Source organism: Coregonus clupeaformis, unplaced genomic scaffold (genome assembly GCF_020615455.1).
Source record: "Coregonus clupeaformis isolate EN_2021a unplaced genomic scaffold, ASM2061545v1 scaf0149, whole genome shotgun sequence".
NCBI lineage: Eukaryota > Metazoa > Chordata > Actinopteri > Salmoniformes > Salmonidae > Coregonus > Coregonus clupeaformis.
This window is the reverse complement of record NW_025533604.1, coordinates 283415-302453: the sequence shown is the minus strand read 5'-3', so window position 1 is coordinate 302453 and position 19039 is coordinate 283415. Positions and strand designations below refer to the sequence as shown.

The 19039-nt window shown below is 39.2% G+C and overlaps 1 long non-coding RNA gene across 1 annotated transcript; it reads right to left on the bottom strand.

The window, feature by feature from the left end:
- Nucleotides 1-15057: 15057 nt before the first annotated feature.
- On the bottom strand, nucleotides 15058-18781 carry LOC123483537. Its single transcript, XR_006658300.1, has 3 exons — nucleotides 18684-18781; nucleotides 15939-16023; nucleotides 15058-15098 (listed from the first exon to the last, which is right to left on the bottom strand). It is a non-coding gene; the product is annotated as an uncharacterized LOC123483537 (long non-coding RNA).
- Between the last annotated feature and the right edge of the window lie 258 nt (nucleotides 18782-19039).

Here is a 19039-nt window from a genome sequence, read left to right as displayed (position 1 = left end):
CACAAACACACTGTTAATTTAACCAGTAGTGTAGAAGGACAATGGCAGATGCATTTGGTTTATTCTCTCAAACAACATATAGATTCATCTTCCGTCTCCTAGAATTGTATAGTCATATTGTTATACTAATGTGAACATCAATGCATTGATTCAATATGTTTTTCAATAATACATATATTTCTCTAAACTGAATATTTCTTCCTGATGATTAGTACTTAAATGTCATTTTATGTACTCACAGAGCAGCTCTGGAGGCTTTGACCACTGGCAGCAGCCTCAGAAGTCCTTCCTCTGATCTGGAGTATTTCTTCAGGTCAAACACATCCAGCTCATTTTCTGAAGTCAGCAACACAAATACCAGAGCTGACCACTGTGCAGGTGACAGTTCTTCTTCTGAGAGACTTCCTGAGCTCAGGTAGCTTTGGATCTCATCCACTAGAGAATGGTCATTCAGTTCATTCAGACAGTGGAACAGATTGATGCACCTCTCTGGAGAGGATTCTCCTGATCTTCTCCTTGATGTACTTGACTGTTTCTTCATGGCTCTGTGAGCTGAATCTTGTCTTTGTCAGTAGACCTCGTAAGTGCTTCTGATTGGACTCCAGTGAGAGGCCCAGTAGGAAGCGGAGGAAAAGGTCCAGGTTTCCTGTCTCACTTTGTAAGGCTTTATCCACAGCACTCTTGTATACAGTAACTTCAGGCTTGTCTCTGAACAGTGCAAAAAAGTTCCTGGTTGATTGAGGTTTTGCCATTAGATTCTCATTGTTGTTGATGAATGAGAGGAACACATATACAGCGCCAGAAACTCCTGAATGCTCAGATGCACGAAGCAGTACACCTTGTCCTGGTACAGCCCACATTCCTCTTTAAAGAGTTCTGTGCACAATCCTGAGTACACTGAGGCTTCATTGACATCAATGCCAGCCTCTTTCAGGTCTTCTTCATAGAAAATCAGATTGCCATTCACAAGCTGTTGAAAAGCCAGTTTTCCCAGTGACAGAATGCTCTCTTTATTCCAGTGTGGACCTGTCTCTTCTTTCCCAAGATACTTTTCATTCTTCTGTTCAGTATGAAACACCACAAGGTGTGAGTACATCTCAGTCAAGTCTTGGGCATCTCTCTTCTCTCTTATGTTTCAGCATGTGTTCAAGGACTATTGCAGAAATCCAACAGAAGACTGGAATGTGGCACATGATGTGGAGGCTCCTTGATGTCTTTATGTGTGAGATGATTCTGCTGGCCAGGTCCTCATCACTGAATCTCTTCCTGAAGTACTCCTCCTTCTGTGGGTCATTGAACCCCTCGTACCTCTGTCACCTGGCCAACACACCCTGAAGGGATCTTATTGGCTGCTGCAGGTCGGGTAGTTATCCAGAGGAGGAGCAGAGGGAAGCAGATTTCCCTTGATGAGATTTGTCAGCGAACATCCAGTGAGGTTGACTCTGTGACGTCACAACAGATCTTGTTCTTCTGGAAGTCTAGGAGCAGTCGGCACTCATCCAGACCATCAAAGATGAACAGAACGTTGTACTTGTCGTAGTTGGAGATTCTTGATTGTTTGGTTTCCATTGAGAAATGATTAAGAAGTTCAATCAAAGTGTGTTTTTCATTTTTCATCAAATTCAGCTCCCGAAAAGGGAATGAAAATACAAATTGGACATCCTGATTTGCTTTTCCTTCAGCCCAGTCCAGAATGAACTTCTGCACAGAGACTGTTTTTCCAATGCCAACACTCCCTTTGTCAGCACAGTTCTGATAAGTTTGTCTTGTCCAGTTAAGGGTTTGAAGATGTCGTTACATTTGATTGCAGTCTCTGGTCTTGCTTGTTTCCTGGTTGTTGTCTCAATCTGTCTCAGCTCATGTTCATTATTGACCTCTCCTGTTCCACCCTCTGTGATGTAGAGCTCTGTGTAGATCTTATTGAGAAGTGTTTGGTTTCCTTGTTTTAGCGATCCCCTCAAATACACATTGAAACTTCTTCTTTAGATTAGATTTGAGTTCACGTTGGCAAATCACAGCAAGCTCATCTGAATGAAGAAATAACACAGAGGATATTAATATTACGTCTGTTTTAATGCCTACAGTATTGTAAGACTGTCTTATAAAGTTTAGAATTATAATCATTTATTCTCTTAACTGTCTGTATAAATCTGTAAATGTTTTCATAATGTATTACACACTGGTGTGACTGATTTATATCATTATTGGTATTATTGATGGCATTAATAATGTTCTTTTCTCTCTCTCTCTCTCCTCTGTCTCTCCTCTTCTCTCTGTCTAAATTAATCACCACAACACATCACTGCTGCTACTTGATGAGGTCACTAGGTGTTGTGTTAAGGCTGCCACAATATCATTGAGTTACACAGCTACTTTTAGCTGTACTTTAGCTACAGCTTTTAAATGTTCTAAAACAGCATTCAACATAGAGGCAGACAACTCTTACTTTTCTCCAGTGTGTCAGCAAGCTCCTTCTGGTTCATTTTCCTCAGGACGTGCAGTGTGATCTTTCATGAGCCCCCTCTCTGGCACTGCTCTCCTGCTTCTCACTCTCTCATCATCCACCACTTCCTTATCCTGCTTCTGACTCTCAAAGCCTTCTGGGAGTTCTGGACTAAGAATCCTCTTGAACATATTCAGCTCGTTCTTCACAAATGTCATAATATTCTCTTCAAGCAACTGAAATAAATCAAGTAAATAAGTTAAGCAAGAGAATAAATGTTTTCTCATTAACATATTAATGAATGATTGACAGATCAACTTTACCTTGAGGTAAACGAAAAACAAATTACATAACCAAAGTACATAACAGGACCACATACACTGAATATGGAGGCCAGGTCTGTTTGATGACTCTGGGAAGACTGACCACTGAGAATCTCTGACTCTGATCTCTCCTGTTGGTTTCTGTGGACAAAACATGAGATTACATCTCCTCATCCAGGAGTACACACACACACACACACACACACACACACACAGGGAATGTTGTGTTAGTTTAATATTGTTTCAGGACTATGAAAATGGAAAAAGGTTTAGCCTATGGATTATGAAAACAACAAAAATAAATGGTAAAATGGGAGAGGAGAAATGACTAGAGACAGTGTTGTTGTAACTCACTGACTATGACCCATGAGTTCTTCTTACCTTTGTTCACTAGAAAAGTTTCCCTCTAAACTCTATAGGTTGTTTCATAGACCAGTCACTCTTCATGGACACACAGCTGGGTACAGGGGAGGCTGGTCTCTCCTGCTTGATTGGGCTTCAACACAACAGAGACAAACATTACGTCTCGCATCTACTCTGAGCTCAGATTTGGAAACATAAAGAAGAGTTTCACTACAAAACGCTATATAGATCCATTTTTCAGAAATGTTCGTAAATTAGCTTCTATTGTTTAAAGAAATTATCAAACAAATGGTTGTGTTCAAAGATTTCGATGCATATCAAATTACCCAGCAGCCTTTTAGAAACAACAAGTCCTCAAAGAAAGGTTATTTCTTAATTAAAACATGTCTTCTGGCTGTTTAAATTGGCCACATCTTGAAAAAGAGGACAGGGATATGCGTTTTGTTTAGATTGTACACTTTTTTCTTAAAACAAATATGGTTAACCATGACCAGAAAATGTTTAATGTTTGATGGCTATCCGCCAGCCATCGCCACCTTAACCATGTTTCGCGAGGTTGCATGATGTTATTCATTGGTGGGCTGGAAGACGCACTCTTGTCTTATCTATTCCGAGGTTGTTTAATCGCAATATTAGATATTTAAAAATGCATTATACTAGGGTTGAGGTTGGACATCTGACTAGTGATTATTTACCAGGGTTTCAACACCTGCTATAGTCACTAGTTTAATTGCTCTTCCAAAAGCAACACAGGCCCTATCCGAGATATATAGCTAACTTCAGTAATGAGTGACCATTTCAGAAAATCATGGGACATATAGTATTTGGTTGCAAGCTATTTTCATGTCAATCATATTGCTGCTTGTAGCCTATAACTGATGCTTCGTGGTCTTATGCTGCCATCTGTTGGAAATATTTAGCTATTAAAAGTTATTAATTCACGTACAGACATTGGTGAGGCAGCTGAGAAATAAAGTGTATTAGATCAGTCTCAAACCTGCCCTCACGCCAATTGCTGGACTTTCACACAGAGTTTATTAGGTCACCCTAATTCAACCACATTTGAAAAATAAAACAAATGTGTCTTATTTATCAAGTGCTCTGTCTTGCTATTATACATATAATAAAATAACAACAAAATAATTAAAACACTATTTAATACTATAATTGTATTTATTAAGATAATATTATTACTAAAATAGTTTCTAAAAGTGTTCTAGACTACCCTACCCTAGAATTAGGGGTTACGGCTAAAATAGGTTATAAGTAGGGTAAGAGTTTCTGTATAGCACTTTGTGACATCTGCTGGTGTAAAAGGGCTTTATAAATACATTTGATTGATTGTTAGGTTTAGGGTTTTCAAAAAAACAGTATGTGTTTATAGCACTCTTGCGTCCCTCCCCTTTGGCCATCTGTGGGTACTACATAACTCATTCATTACATTTTTACATTTACATTTTACATATTTAGCAGACGCTCTTATCCAGAGCGACTTACAGTTAGTGAGTGCATACATTTTCATACTGGCCCCCGTGGGAAACGAACCCACAACCCTGGCGTTGCAAGCGCCATGCTGTACCAACTGAGCTATATGACACTTGCTAGGCTCTCATAATCTGAGGTAGCAACTGAGTCAGATCTACAAATCCATTAGCTAGACAACCCGATTAGACAACAATCACCCCATTATACCCATTTGGTTTGCAACTCAGTGAACCTGCGTAGCAGTCACTCAATTGATGCCCTTGACGAAGATTTCGATGCATATCAAATTACCCAGCAGCCATTTAGAAACAACAAGTCATCAGAAAAATTGTTATTTCTTAATTAAAAATTTCTTCTGGTTGTTTAAGATCTGCCACATCTTGAAAAAGAGGACAGGGACATGCGTTTTTGTTTAGATTGTACACTTTTTTCTTAAAACAAATATGGTTAACCATGATCAAAAATGTTTAATGTTTGATGGCTATCCGCCAGCCATCGCCTCTTAAACTGTGTCTCACCTCACTATTGGTGACCACAACATGTACTCAGATGAACAGTGTACCGCGTCACCAAGTAGCTGTAACCTTGTTAATAGTAAGTTATCTGAGGTAAACCTACAGGGTTAGCGCTCACCAAGTAGCACGTAACCTTGTTAATAATAAGTTACCTGAGGTAAACCTACAGGGTCAACGCAGGCAGGTCTCATTGATAACAATAGTGAAGCTGGCATTATGACACAGAACAATGGGCTGGGAATAGAACGTTCTGAAGGCGAGAGTCGGTGTCACGGAGCTCAATAGAACTAATAGGAGCTGGTAGGGTGAAAAATTTCCCAAACATAAGGCCTGTTTTTTAGCGATTACTTCATAACCAGGGAAAGAAGGTAATATTATTAAACTGGGCTCCATGGCGGATGCAATGAACTAATTTTATCAGAAATAAACGTTGTCACTTGAGGCGCCCCGAAAATAATATTCAAAATGTCAGTCCTTGGACACAAAGGGGTTAAACACTAAAGTTACCGTCCATCTAGTGAAGAGGGAGAACCGGACAGAGGGAGCGTAGGCCAGCATCCGTCAACGAGAGAGGAGAAGCCCTCCACGGTATTTAACAGGTGGAAGAAACAACCCGGGGAGCTCCATCGGTCCACAAGAAATGCAGGCAGCCGGTGATGATGTAGTGGTAGCTAGGATAACTAGGATGCTGCTGGTAGAGTAGCTAGTTTAGCTAGCTGTACCGACTAGCTTGGCTAGCTAGCAGGTCGTTTGTCTGTGCCTCGAGGATGATGCGAATCACGGTGAACCACACAATTAAACAAGAATAGCGAGTGAAAAGGATCTGGCTACACTCATACTGTCACTGACCATTACGCAAAAAAAGCTAATTGAACAATAAACTTCGGTGTCTCAACACTGTACTACGAACTCCGTCGTTATTCCAGACCACTCTGCGCGTAACTGGACAATATGCTTGGCGCCAAACCGTGCGTGGACGCGGACAGTTTCAGAACGCGGACATGAGCAGAGCAACACAATAAACTAAACCAGTCTTTAAAGTCGGGTACATTAGTAATCTTCTTTTTTTTATTATGTCAAACAAAAATGATTCGTTTTTTTAAAACAATATTTTGAGATCTGGGCACGTATCCAAAAGCGTCTTATAGTAGAAAATTGGTCCTCTCTCTCCCCAGAGAGACTAATTTTAGACCACTAACCCCTAAACAGAGATACATGTTGGTTGTGGTTAACACAGTGACAAGTAATTATTGAATGTACATCTGCTGCACTCTCAGAGACATAAGTAGTACTGCTAGGTTTTACACAGTCAAATGTAACAAATAACTCACATTTTGTAACATCAATATAACTTTTAAAAAATAAAATAAAAAATCCAGAAATATGAGATCTGTATGTAAAACATTTACCTTTGAATTTAGCAGATGTTTTTGTCCAGGGCCTGGTATCCCAAAAGCATCTTAAGGCTAAGTTAATCGTTAGAACCTTCGTAGGAGCATTGTTAAATCTCTGAGCTGTTTCCCAAAACCATCGTTATTAACGTTGCACTTGAAAACGCTCATAATCTAACACCTGCCTCAGACCACTTGTAGAACAGCCAAGTGCGTCGTTAGATGCTTTTTTGCCATCCCACATCACTTTATACTTTATATGTAGTGTATTCAAGCTTTAAAAAGGCTTCTAGAGTTTGTAATTTCCACTTAAAAAATGTCAAACTTGATTTGCCCTAATGAAAAATGTACCGACCACTACAAAACATTTTCATGAATTACAATGCACATAATAATTTACATTTCCTATTGCTGCAGGATTATTTTCCTGCTGTGAGAAACTGGGTCAAATTAAGATATGGCATCTGTAAGTGCATTCATCTTAAGATATCTAGGTGAGACAACCACATATCACAGTCAAATATACAGGATACGAACATCCCATTCCAGCTAAACAATGGATATATAGCATTTAGACAAAAAAACATTTATTTTTATACACATCTCAAATGGTTGTGACATCTCTTCTCCATGTTAACTGTCAATAATAATAATAAGTCACTGTTTGTTAAGGTAGTTATTGACAGTGCAGCAACACAAGGCCATGTCTCACACTTATTTTTTATTCATTTAAACAGTTTAGTCATTTAGCAGACGCTCTTATCCAGAGCGACTTACAGTTAGTGAGTGCATACATTATTTTAAAAAAATTATACCCTCCATGGGAATCGAACCAACAACCTGGCGTTGCAAACGCCTATGCTCTACCAACTGAGCTACATCCCTGTCTTTCAATCGGAGAATGTAGACAGAAGGTCTAAAACGGGCATGATTGATCTGAGGGGAAATCATTGATCCATTCAGAAAGTTATTTTGCAACAAGTAAGAGATTTTATATTATGTCAAGTAGGCTGGGTTATAATATATAATAGCGGTTTTGTTAGTGATATGCAGATTGAGGTCTATACCTCAGCTACAGCCTACATACACAACAAGTTTTAGTTCTCCACAACCGGCTGATTAAATTAAGATCCTACATCTGTACAGAGCTTGTCTTTATCTAAACTAAGGCAGTTTGCATTATTAGCAATGATGTTGCAACTGTCAGCTGCTGTAAACCTATGTGATTGGATGTTATAGACCCCCCATCTGAACAGTTTCTTTCCCCATGCTGTAGCCCTCACCAACTGGCCAACTGGCCCATAGAGACTAAAGGACTATACACTCTATGCTGCACACCACATCAAGCCATCTCTGAACTGTACACTACCATCTGGCCCATAGAGACTAAAGGACTATACACTCTATGCTGCACACCACATCAAGCCATCTCTGAACTGTACACTACCATCTGGTCCATAGAGACCAAAGGACTATACACTCTATGCTGCTCACCACATAAAGCCATCTCTGAACTGTACACTACCATCTGGTCCATAGAGACTAAAGGACTATGCACTCTATGCTGCTCACCACATCAAGCCATCTCTGAACTGTACACTACCATCTGGCCCATAGAGACTAAAGGACTATACACTCTATGCTGCACACCACATCAAGCCATCTCTGAACTGTACACTAAATAACTGCACTATACTGCATTAGCACTCTGTTCATCTCTCTTAGATATATTTATGTAAATGTAAACCCACTGTACTGTATTTAAGTGATAATGCCTGAGAAGCAGGTGTTTGTAAGATATATTGGCACGGGTTTTGTTAAGCAAACTCTGCAAATACAGTGCCTTGCAAAAGTATACAGCCCCCTTGGCATGTTTCCTATTTTGTTGCATTACAACCTGTAATTTAAATTAATTTTTATTTGGATTTCATGTAATGGACATACACAAAATAGTCAAATATACAGGATACGAACATTCCATTCCAGCTAAACAATGGATATATAGCATTTAGCCAATAAAACATTTATTTTTATACACATCTCAAATCCATTAATACAAAATCTGAGAACAGTAATATTGAAGGTACCCAGTAATATTGAAGGTACCCAATGCAATCATTTCTGCTGAAAAACAATTGTGGATATAGCGTTTTGGAAATAAACGTCTGAATTCTTAAACAAAATTGTAATCTCACCTCTTAGCTTTGGTGTCATGTCCCCCAGAGAGACTCATTTTAGAGGCAGGGACCCCCTCCTCTCTCCCCCCAGAGACTCATTTTAGAGGCAGGGCCCCCTCCTCTCTCTCCCCAGAGAGTCTCATTTTAGAGGCAGGGCCCCCCTCCTCTCTCTCCCCAGAGAGACTCATTTTTAGAGGCAGGGCCCCCCTCCTCTCTCTCCCCAGAGTGACTCATTTTTAGAGGCAGGGCCCCCCTCCCTCTCTCTCCCCCAGAGTGACTCATTTTAGAGGCAGGGACCCCCCTCCTCTCTCTCCCCAGAGTGACTCATTTTAGAGGCAGGGACCCCCCTCCTCTCTCTCCCCAGAGTGACTCATTTTAGACCACTGACCCCTAAACAGAGATGCAGCATGTTGGTTGTGGTGAACACAGTGACAACTAATTCTAGAATGTCCATTGTTCTCTTTTACTCATGATCTCTTATAAATAAAAATGTACTAACAGACATATCCAAACAGTCAGGCTATTTAATGCAATCAAATGAACATCTGGTTGTGACATCTCTTCTCCATGTTAACTGTCAATAATAATAATAAGTCACTGTTTGTTAAGGTAGTTATAGATAGTGCAGCAACACAAGGCCATGTCTCACACTTATTTTTATTCATTAAAAGTAGGCTATTTATTGTCTTTGAATCTGAGAATGTAGACAGAAGGGCTAAAACGGGCATGATTGATCTGAGGGGAAATCATTGATCCATTCCGAAAGTTATTTTGCAACAAGTAAGGGATTTTATATTATTTCAAGTAGGCTAGGTTATAATATATAATAGCGGTTTGTTAGTGATATGCAGATTGAGGTCTATACCTCAGCTATAGCCTACATACACAACAAGTTTTAGTTCTCCTACAACAGGCTGATTAAATTAAGATCCTACATCTGTACAGAGCTTGTCTTTATCTAAACTAAGGCAGTTTGCATTATTAGCAATGATGTTGCAACTGTCAGCTGCTGTAAACCTATGTGATTGGATGTTATAGACCCCCATCTGAACAGTTTCTTTCCCCATGCTGTGGCCCTCACCAACTGGCCATCTGGCCCATAGAGACTAAAGGACTATACACTCTATGCTGCTCACCACATCAAGCCATCTCTGAACTGTACACTACCATCTGGCCCATAGAGACTAAAGGACTATACACTCTATGCTGCTCACCACATCAAGCCATCTCTGAACTGTACACTACCATCTGGTCCATAGAGACTAAAGGACTATACACTCTATGCTGCACACCACATCAAGCCATCTCTGAACTGTACACTACCATCTGGTCCATAGAGACTAAAGGACTATACACTCTATGCTGCACACCACATCAAGCCATCTCTGAACTGTACATTACCATCTGGTCCATAGAGACTAAAGGACTATACACTGTATGCTGTACACCACATGAAGCCATCTCTGAACTGTACACTAAATAACTGAACTATACTGCATTCGCACTCTGTTCATCTCTCTTAGATATATTTATGTAAATGTGTACCCACTGTACTGTATTTAAGTGATAATGCCTGGGAAGCAGGTGTTTGTAAGATATATTGGCACGGGTTTTGTTAAGCAATCTGTGCAAATACAGTGCCTTGCAAAAGTATTCATCCCCCTTGGCATGTTTCCTATTTTTTTGCATCACAACCTGTAATTTAAATTGATTTTTATTTGGATTTAATATAATGGACATACACAAAATAGTCCAAAATGGTGAAGTGAAATGAAGAAACTGCAAACTAGCCGCACTTCGTTTAGTTTGACCTGTTTTCTATTGATATTTCTTTGTATTCATGATTTCGACTGGTTGAGAAAAGCTGCCTGCCAGTCTGTCTCATCCCGACTCCTGACACGTTCATTACTATGCGACAGCTGGAGATCAAATTTGAATATTGAAACAATGTTGCAAATGTAAATGCAAACTAAATGTTAATCTAAAAGAAATGTGAGATAATGTCTAGATACTTTTTATCGTGGCGATCAAATGTATAAATTGCCTGGCTGGGCTGATGAGATAGTGGATTGCGCAGTCAGATGGAACAGAGTACATAGGCATTTAATGTCATAGATTTAGCCGGTGGTAATTTGTCGAATAGATACCAGCTGGAATGCGGTTTTAACCAATCAGCATTCAGGATTAGACCCACCTGTTGTTTAAATTTGTATATCCACTGCTCATTCTCTTATAGCTCAATGCTCACTCTAGCTATGTGTGTATAATGTTGTACGTAAACTTTGTGTAAACTCCTCTGTCTGTATTCTGTCTCTAAATGTTGTCTATCACTAGCAGCACCATATCACCAAGTAAAATTCTGAGTAAAGGATCTTAATTTGATCACCCCCCACTGCAGAATAACTTCCATGCAATGCAGGAAATGTATTTGAGGTTTAAAACGGCTTCTAAAGTTTCAGAATATATTTTTTCTATGAAGAATATATCAACCTTACAAAAATGTACATAAATTATGATCCACATTTCCTGTTGCTGCAGGAATATTTTCCTGCTGTAGCAAACTGGCTCAAATTAAGATCCTACATACAGTTGAAGTTGGAAGTTTACATACACCTTAGCCAAATACATTTAAACTCAATATTTCACAAATGCCTGTCTTAGGTCAGTTAGGATCACCACTTTATTTTAAGAATGTGAAATGTCAGAATAATAGTAGAGAGAATGATTTATTTCAGCTTTTATTTATTTCATCACATTCCCAGTGGGTCAGAAGTTTACATACACTCAATTAGTATTTGGTAGCATTGAGATTTTGCTTCAATATATCCACGTAACTTTCCTTCCTTATGATGCCATCTATTTTGTGAAGTGCACCAGTCCCTCCTGCAGCAAAGCACCCCCCACAGCATGATGCTGCCACCCCCGTGCTTCACGGTTGGGATGGTGTTCTTCGGCTTGCAATCCACCCCCTTTTTCCTCCAAACATAACGATGGTCATTATGGCCAAACAGTTCTATTTTTGTTTGATCAGACCAGAGGACATTTCTCCAAAAAAGTAAGATCTTCGTCCCCATGTGCAGTTGCAAACCGTAGTCTGGCTTTTTTATGGCGGTTTTGGAGCAATGGCTTCTTCCTTGATGAGCGACCTTTCAGGTTATGTCGATATAGGACTAGTTATTACTGTGAATATAGATACTTTTGCACCTGTTTCCTCCAGCATCTTCACAAGGTCCTTTGCTGTAGTTCTGGGATTGATTTGCACTTTTCGCACCAAAGTACGTTCATCTCTAGGAGACAGAACTGTCACGCTCGTTCAAAGACTGGTCGAACCAAGGCGCAGCGTGATATGCATACATGTTTATGTAACGAATAAACACAACGACAAAACAATAAACAAACGATACGTGAAGTCCAAGGCAGCACAACACAACATACCTTAACACGGAACAAGATCCCACAACCCCACTAGTGCCAATAGGCTGCCTAAAGTATGGTCCCCAATCAGAGACAACGAGCTACAGCTGCCTCTGATTGGGAACCACACCGCCAACATAGATCTACACGATCTAGAAATACAACATAGAAATACACAACATAGAAACTACACACCCTCACTCAACATATCTCGAGTCCCCTGAGTCAGGGCGTGACAAGAACGCGTCTCCTTCCTGAGCGGTATGACGGCTGCATGGTCCCATTGTGTTTATACTTGCGTACTATTGTTTGTACAGATGAACGTGGTACCTTTAGGTGTTTGGAAATTGCTCCCAAGGATGAACCAGACTTGTGGAGGTCTACAATTTTATGTCTGAGGTCTTGGCTGATTTCTTTTGATTTTCCCATGATGTCAAGCAAAGAGGCACTGAGTTTGAAGGTAGGCCTTGAAATACATCCACAGGGACACCTCCAATTGACTCAAATGATGTCAATTAGCCTATCAGAAGCTTCTAAAGCAAAGATATCATTTTCTGGAATTTTCCAAGCTGTTCAAAGGCACAGTAAACTTAGTGTATGTAAACTTCTGACCCACTGGAATTGTGATACAGTGAATTATAAGTTAAATAATCTGTCTGTAAACAATTGTTGGAAAAATTACTTGTGTCATGCACAAAGTAGATGTCCTAACTGACTTGCCAAAACTATAGTTTGTTAACGAGAAATGTGTGGAGTGGTTGAAAAACGAGTTTAATGACTCCAACCTAAGTGTATGTAAACTTCTGACTTCAACTGTAGGTAGGGGTAAAAGTGACTAGGCAATCAGGATAGAGATTACATCTCCTCATCCAGGGAGTGCACACACACTCACTGACACACACACACACACAGACACACACTCACACACACACACACACACACAGACACACACACACACACCTACACACACACACACACACACACAGGGAATGATGTGTTTGTTTAATATTGTTTCAGGACTATGAAAATGGAAAAAGGATTAGCCTATGGATTATAAAAACAACAAAAATAAATGGGAAAACGGGAGAGGAGAAATGACTAGAGACAGTGTTGTTTAACTCACTGACCATGACCCATGAGTTCTTCTTACCTTTGTTCAGTAGAAAAGTCTCCCTCTCTGAACTCTATAGGAAGATTCATAGACAGGTCACTCTTCATGGACACACAGCTGGGTACAGGGGAGGCTGGTCTCTCCTGCTTGATTGGGCTTCAACACAACAGAGACAAACATTACATCTCTCATTTACTCTGAGCTCAGATGGGGAAACATAAGAAGAGTTTCATTTCAAAACGCTATATATCCATTTTCAGAAATGTTCGTAAATTAGCTTTTATTTTTGAAGAAATTATGAAAGAGATTGGTGTGTTTTTTCACTATCTAATCATGGTATGGGGTTGTTCAATGACAGACATGTATTTGTTTAAAATCTATCACTTGATGGTTTCATTTCAGAGAGACAAATAATCATGTTTTTTTGCAAAATGCTATATATCTGCCTCAGTCACAGAGAAATAAGTAGTACTGCCAGGTTTTACACAGTAATAATATATATCTGGCTCACTCTCAGAGAAATAAGTAGTACTGCTAGGTTTTACACAGTAATAATATATATCTGGCTCACTCTCAGAGAAATAAGTAGTACTGCTAGGTTTTACACAGTAATAATATATATCTGGCTCACTCTCAGAGAAATAAGGAGTACTGCTAGGTTTTACACAGTAATAATATATCTGCCTCACTCTCAGAGAAATAAGTAGTACTGCTAGGTTTTACACAGTAATAATATATCTGCCTCACTCTCAGAGAAATAAGTAGTACTGCTAGGTTTTACACAGTAATAATATATCTGCCTCACTCTCAGAGAAATAAGTAGTACTGCTAGGTTTTACACGTAATAATATATATATCTGGCTCACTCTCAGAGAAATAAGTAGTACTGCTAGGTTTTACACAGTAATACTATATATCTGGCTCACTCTCAGAGAAACAAGGAGTACTGCTAGGTTTTACACAGTAATAATATATCTGCCTCACTCTCAGAGAAATAAGTAGTACTGCTAGGTTTTACACAGTAATAATATATCTGCCTCACTCTCAGAGAAATAAGTAGTACTACTAGGTTTTACACAGTAATAATAAATTCCATCGCTATCGGGAAACCGGCCCAGAGTGACTTACAATACAGTTGCCATATTGTAGTGTATTCAAGCTTTAAAAAGGCTTCTAGAGTTTGTAATTTCCACTTAAAAAATGTCAAACTTGATTTGCCCTAATGAAAAATTTACCGACCACTACAAAAAAAATCATGAATTATAATTCCACATAATAATTTACATTTCCTATTGCTGCAGGATTATTTTCCTGCTATGAGAAACTGGGTCAAATTAAGATATGGTATCTGTAAGTGCATTCATCTTAAGATATCTAGGTGAGACAACCACGTATCACAGTCAAATATACAGGATACGAACATTACATTCCAGCTAAAGAATGGATATATAGCATTTAGCCAAAAAAACTTTTATTTTTATACACATCTCAAATCCATTAATAAAAAATCTGAGAACAGTAATATTGAAGGTACCCAGTAATATTGAAGGGACCTAAGGCAATCATTTCTGCTGAAAAACAATTGTGGATATAGCGTTTCGGAAATAAACGTACGAATTCTTAAACAAAATTGTAATCTCACCTCTTAGCTTTGGTGTCATGTCCCCCGAGAGACTCATTTTAGAGGCAGGGACCCCCTCCTCTCTCTCCCCAGAGAGACTCATTTTAGAGGCAGGGCCCCCTCCTCTGTCTCCCCAGAGAGACTCATTTTAGAGGCAGGGACCCCCTCCTCTCTCTCTCTCCAGAGAGACTCATTTTAGAGGCAGGGCCCCCCTCCTCTCTCTCCCCAGAGAGACTCATTTTAGACCACTGACCCCTAAACAGAGATGCAGCATGTTGGTTGTGGTTACCACAGTGACAACTAATTCTAGAATGTCCATTGTTCTCTTTTACTCATGATCTCTTAGAAATAAAACATTTACTAACAGACATATTGAAACAGTCAGGCTATTTAATGCAATCAGATGAACATCTGGTTGTGACATCTCTTCTCCATGTTAACTGTCAATAATAATAATAAGTCACTGTTTGTTAAGGTAGTTATAGACAGTGCAGCAACACAAGGCCATGTCTCACACTTATTTGTATTAATTAAAAGTCGGCCATTTTTTGTCTTTGAATCTGAGAATGTAGACAGAAGGGCTAAAACAGGCATGATTTATCTGAGGGGAAATCATTGATACATTCAGAAAGTATTTTTGCAACAAGTAGGAGATTTATATTATGTAAAGTAGGCTAGGTTAAAATATATAATAGCGGTTTGTTAGTGATATGCAGATGGAGGTCTATACCTCAGCTATAGCCTATATATCCTAGATGACCAGCCTAAACCTGTTCAGATCAGTTTCCATAACGTTATAGACCTACCAGTAGCAGGACAGAGCTTGTAGCCTAGGCATGACATGTTTCACATTTCCAACAGAGACCATCAGGTTGGTCAGCATGATAAGTGATCATATATCAAACCAACTCTGACTATTGAATGTCTGTAAACGACCTAACTTTCTAATATAATAGTTCTATGTAGCCTAGACTTACCAGAGTCTGCCCGTCTTTCCTTAAACTCAACACATTTATCCTAATTTTAATGTTGCCAATAAATGTGTCCCACAGTTTTAACAGCCATTGTGTAACTGCGTAGGCTACACACACTTACTTTTAATTTCATATGAGGAAACTGGTGCGGCCGCCTGTTTTCTTGCAGATGAAGTAGCCTCTCATAGGGAACTCATTCAACCAGCCTAAACAACAGTAAATAAAATATGTCAAATGGTCAAGAAACAATGGTCTAAAGAGAATCATGTCCTCCTAATATAGCCATGTACATTAAAGACAGGTATATTGCTACAGATGTAGGATCTTAATTTGAGCCCGTTTGCTACAGCAGGAAAATAATCCTGAAGCAACACGACATTTTGAATTATCATGTGGATTATAATGAATTGACATTTTCAAAAGGGAAAGGTGGAAAAGTGGAAATTACAAACTTCAGAAGCCTTTTTAACCCTCAAATACACAACAAGTTTTAGTTTATCCTGCAACAGGCTGATTAAATTAAGATCCTACATCTGTACAGAGCTTGTCTTTATCTAAACCAAGGCAGTTTGCATTATTAGCAATGATGTTGCAACTGTCAGCTGCTGTAAACCTATGTGATTGGATGTTATAGACCCCCATCTGAACAGTTTCTTTCCCCATGCTGTGGCCCTCACCAACTGGCCATCTGGCCCATAGAGACTAAAGGACAATGCACTCTATGGGAAAGTATTGGGAAGGTAGAAAGATAGCAGTGAATATGAGACATGGGGGAAGGTATTGGGAAGGTTGAAAGATAACTGTGAATGTGAGACATGGGGGAAGGTATTGGGAAGGTAGAAAGATAACATTGAATTTCTCCCAAGTATCTCAAACAGGAAGTTAAATTAGTCACAGGGGTGTGCTAACTACAGTAGTGTTGCAAAAGCCTTTCCACCCCACTCTTCACACCAGTCTCAAGAACAGAACCTGTAGTTTAATGTAGAAACATGTAGATACAACAGAAACAAGATGTGGTACTATCAACTTCTCTTTTACAAGAACAGAGACATTTCCCAGAGGAGGCTGGTGGGAAGAGCTATAGGAGGACGGGTTCATTTTTATGGCTGAAATTGAAGAAATAAATTAAGTGTTTGATACCGCTCCATTAATTCCATTCCAGTCTTTACAATGAGCCTGTCCTCCTATAGCATGCAGGTGTCCATGTTGCTGTGGAGGCAAACTATATATATATTTAAAAAAAACTACCTTTAAATGTCCAATGCAGCCGTAAAAATAAAAGAAGAACATATGTGAAAATTGTGTTTTGTAGAAAATTATATAAAGTTAAAAATACCTAATTTAAAAGTTTAAACATGTTAAAAGCAGAAATGTTCAAACCCAATCAGATTTGCAGTGATGTGGGAGCAATAAAATCCCCCCATTGGACTGGAAACTAGAAGCTCACTGCAGGTGGAAATCACTGGGTTTACTCCATTGGACTGGAAACTTGAAACTCACTGCAGGTGGAAATCACTGGGTTTACTCCATTGGACTGGAAACTAGAAACTCACTGCAGGTGGAAATCACTGGGTTTGCTCCATTGGGCTGGAAACTAGAAACTCACTGCAGGTGGAAATCACTGGGTTTACTCCATTGGGCTGGAAACTAGAAACTCACTGCAGGTGGAAATCACTGGGTTTACTCCATTGGGCTGGAAACTAGAAACTCACTGCAGGTGGAAATCACTGGGTTTACTCCATTGGGCTGGAAACTAGAAACTCACTGCAGGTGGAAATCACTGGGTTTACTCCATTGGGCTGGAAACTAGAAACTCACTGCAGGTGGAAATCACTGGTTTTACTTTTATGTCACATTTTTTTAAAGACTTTTCTTCTTGTCTTTTTAACTACAGATCATAGAAACGTGCTGTTTTCACAAATATAGACACTGTTGTGGTGCTGGAGAGGATGAATATGAGGTTGAAAAGTGGTGGAATTGCCTTTTAAACACCAGAATCAGACCCCAAAAAAAACCTATGTCCTGCTCCCTGACTCTTCCTAAATGTTTGTATTTTACACTGCTCATTTGTCAGAATTTTTACATCACGAACAGAAAAGTATTCTATGCCTTGTTACCCGTTGTTTTCACACCTATTCCCAACTTAATCTGCCAAGAAAATGCGCCACTAATGAGTCTCTCTTTCCTCACTGAATAAATGACAAATGGATGAATGGGCGATAGTTGTACCTTACTTCACAATTGAATTTAAATGAGGCTTAACTGAATGATAAGGAGGGTGCAGATGTTGAATTCATTTAGAACAATAGTGTAATGATGAGTTTGTGTTATGCCTGTTTATCAGCAGCAAATCACTTGACCACACTTCTTGTGGGTTGATACATTTCTCTTTTTATGTTTTACTTTGTAAAAATAAACTGTTACAGGTCTGTTTTATTTACTATAATTCTATTACTAATTAAATGTATTGTGGGAAACAAAAACATGCTATGAGTTGCAGAAGTCCTTTAGAATAATATCCTTGAATCTATCCAAGTTGATGAGTGGGAAACAAACTGATGCCAGTCAGCCTCACAGCCGGCCCATCAAAACTACACCTGAACTATACCTCAACTCATTTCACACATGATAAGAGTTAGCCTATAGACCAGATTACATTGACAATAGTCTGATGAGTGACAATATTAGGCCTATCAGTGGTCAAATTGTACATGAAGAGATGGACGCATCTTGTAATTGACAGATGCAGGGAAAGGAGCATCTCTTTATCAAATCCTCCTTCAGAGTCACATGCAGGTAAAACATTGTGATTTCTATATAGTGCTGTATCTGAAAGAGCATATTCTGCAGTTTCTATGACACTTACCTTTATCAAATAACTCTCCAAATTCAAGAGGTGCAGCTCTATTTCCAAATATCATTTTTTTCACCAACATCCCTGCTGTTCATTTATTTAGCACATGACCACTCTAGTGCCAGCATTGCTCTGGTTACTAAGCAACAACGAGTAACATAATATTCTGTCGTCAATGGATGAATGTCCAATAGAAACCAGATAGAAACTGATAATGATGCATGTGACTTCTGTTTTGGTTAGGTGCGGATGTCGAAACCAACTTGCTCAATGTCTTTCCATTTCTGGGGAAAGATTCAACCAGACCAGCCGAGTGAGCGACTGTCTGAGACTGTGGTTTTGAGACACGTGAGCAAAAATAAAAATAC